The sequence below is a fragment of the Arachis duranensis genome, chromosome 10, assembly GCF_000817695.3.
Source record: "Arachis duranensis cultivar V14167 chromosome 10, aradu.V14167.gnm2.J7QH, whole genome shotgun sequence".
NCBI lineage: Eukaryota > Viridiplantae > Streptophyta > Magnoliopsida > Fabales > Fabaceae > Arachis > Arachis duranensis.
This window is the reverse complement of record NC_029781.3, coordinates 6,905,319-6,908,825: the sequence shown is the minus strand read 5'-3', so window position 1 is coordinate 6,908,825 and position 3,507 is coordinate 6,905,319.

Here is a 3,507-nt window from a genome sequence, read left to right as displayed (position 1 = left end):
AAGGGCATTCTCCTGTAGGCAAATACTCCAAAGGGGCATGTGAATGCTGTCTTCTCTTGATCTTGAGGGTCCACTGCAATTTGGTTATATCCAGAATATCCATCTAGAAAACAATAAAAAGCATGACTAGCTAACCTCTCAAGCATCTGATCAATGAAAGGCAGGGGAAAATGATCCTTCTTTGTAGCAATGTTGAACCTCCTGTAGTCTATACACATTCTTCAACCTGTGACTGTTCTTGTAGGAATAAGCTCATTCTTTTTATTCTTGATCACTGTCATCCCTTCTGAAGGTTGTGGTAGGCTTAGAGAAGGGGGGTTGAATCTATGCCTTCCTTTTAATTAGCTGTTTTGACCCTTTTTAAGCAAAGCTACAAATCTGATTCTGTTTGAACTCAGCAGCGGAAATTTATGAGACAATTTATTTTTTTCTCATGAATAACGGAAAACAGAACATGACAGAGAAGAAAAAGCTAACACCAGCATATATCCTGGTTCGGTTGCTTTGTGCTATGCAACCTACATCCAGTCTCCTCCACAAATATGGAAGAATTTCACTATAGTTAACAGTATTACATACACCAATTTCACATTCAAGTTCTAACCTAACTTGACATTGGCTATGCTAACACCTAACTATTTTCTCTTAGTGCTAACCCAACTAAGAAAGGGATACCAAACAAGTACAAGATACAAGACACTTAACCAACCTAAAGAAATCTGAAAACAACTCTAGGCTTTTCTCTCAAGTGTATCTCTCAGCCTTTTCACTCATGGCTTTTTCTTATGCTTTCTCACTTTGCCTTTTCTCTCAAGAAATTACAGAAAGATAAGCTTAGAAAATTACATTACAATCAGAAAACATGAAGGAGATTGACTTCACTAACAGCCTCTGTGCTATGCGAAAAACCAGATTAGCAAGCCTCTGATTCAGTTCTTCATACTGGCGGAATGCACCTTTGATTAGGTTACACTGTCCAGTTAGTTGAACTTCTTCAAAGAGCTTTCTCAGAACAAACACTACAAGTTCACTGGTTTTCTCTCCTTGCTGCTGAATGAACAGCAAGCTCCTTTTTATCTTCATGCACGTTCCTTGGTTCTTCATCCAAGGTCAACACCTTGAGCCTTGAGCTTCACCAACTCACAGATTCACTTTTTCATTTTTAACATCAAAGAGTAACCTTTGCTTCTGACTTTTCCAACTTGACCGAAAGCCATGAAGAAGTAACCAAGCTCTTTCTCTTTCTTACTTTTCTGAAGTCTTGATATGACCTGATTTGAGAGGAGAGGAACGTTGCCTTGGTTGGAGCAAGATGGTGGGAAATTGAAAACACTTTCAAGCTTGGATCGGGTTCTTCTCTTTTTTGGCCCGGTGCCTTGCTATGCTTCTTTGTTTGATATGAATGACTTGGGCTTTACTTTCCATTCAGCCCATTAGCTTTGTTTTGTTATTCATTCAACTTGGGCTGCCAAAAATGAAGTGTGACATGCAACATAGCATAAATAATTAGCAATGTGTACTTATTAATTTAACCACTCTAATTATTTATTTTGCCAAAAATAATGTTTGTCATCACTAATTATTTTAGTTAATTTCTTAACTCAACACCTCCTTTCTTGGGCACTACCTGCACATGACTTACCCAAGGACTGTTAGAAATAGGATAAATAATACCTGCTTCCCATAATTTTATTACCTCTTTTTGGACTACCTCTTTCATAGTTGGATTGAGTCTCCTTTGTAGTTGCACAACTGGTTTAGCATCATCTTCAAGGAGGATCTTGTGCATACACTTGGTTGGACTAATCCCCTTCAAGTCACTAATGGTCCACCCAAGAGCTGTTTTATGGCTCTTGAACACTGAAATAAGCGCCTCTTCCTCTTCAGGCTTCAGGGAAGAGCTAATAATCACCGGATATGAATCATTTTCACCCAAGAACACATATTTCAGAGAAGGAGGTAGAGGTTTGAGCTCAAGCTTGGGGGCTTCCTCCTCTACTTTAGGCGTGTGAACCATAGCCTTCTAGGGTGGTGAATCATCAACTTCCACTAATTCATATTCAGAAATAGGATCCAGAATGTCATCAAGTACCTCAGCTTTTAGTACCTCTTGAACAAGTGGTTCAATAACATCTATTTTTATACACCCTTCAGAATCATTAGGGTGCTTGAGAGCTTCAAAAACATTGAGGACCACCTGTTCTTCATTGACCCTCAGGGTTAATTCACCCTTTTGCACATCAATCAGAGCTCTACCTGTAGCTAAAAAGGGTCTACCAACTATAATAAAGGATTTTACCTCCTCTTCCATGTCTAATATAACAAAATCAACAGGAAAAATAAATGGTCCTACCTTAACAAGTAAATCATCAACAACACCCACAGGTAATTTAATAGAAAGATAAGCAAGTTGAAGAGAAATACGAGTGGGTTTTACCTCCTCAATTTGCAGCTTTTTCATCACTGAAAGTGGCATTAGATTGATGCTAGCTCCAAGATCACATAAAGCTCTCTGAATGGTGACATCTCCAATGGTGCAAGGAATTACATTGCTTGGTTAACACCACTGTTTCTTGTTCCTTCCAGTTCCTCTTATGGGTCAACAACTCTTTCATAAATTTAGCATAGAGGGGCATTTGCTCAAGAGCCTCTACAAAAGGAATGTTGATCTATAGCTTCTTGAAGACATCTAAAATTTAGAAAATTGCTTTTCTTTGGACGCCTTCTGAAGCCTCTGAGGATATGGTATTTTTGACTTGTATTCAGAAGCCTTTGGCAAGATGGGATAAGTGTCAAGAGAATCAGGGAATGGGTTGTCTGCACGCTTAGGAGGGGCGTGCTCCACATCTTCCTTCTTCTTCTCTGGAGCTTCTTTTTCAACTAACTCTTCATTGACCTTGGTCTCAGAGCTAGCTACTTTACCACTTCTCAATTGAATAACCTTGTAGTCTTCTCTTGGGTTCACCAATGTATCACCTGGAAATGTACTTGCAGACCTCTCAAGTATTTGCTTGTTCAGTTGGCCCATTTGCACCTCCAAGTTTCTAATGGAGGCTCTGGTTTCCTGCATAAAACTCCTCATCATTTTCCAATTAGAATCTTCTTGGGATTTAGAATTTGCCTGCGGAGGTGGTTGTTGTTGATGAGACTGAAATTGGCGGTTATTGTGATTATTCTGTTGGAAGCCGCCCTGAGAATTATTGTTGAAATTCTGAGGTCTCTGAGGTTGGTCCCTCCACCCAAAATTTGGGTGATTTCTCCATCCTTGATTGTATGTCTTAGAGTACGGATCATTATTGGGGTTTCTAGGACCATTCCCCATGTAATTTACCTGTTCAGAAGAAGATTGAGCATAATCATAATTATCATTTTGCACAAAATTACCTATCATGTCATAAGAGACCTCTTGAGGATGATTTTGGGTGTCGATAGCTGAGACTTGCATGCCACCCATCTGTTGAGTAAGTAGATTTATTTGTTGAGACATAAGCTTGTTCTGAGCAAGAA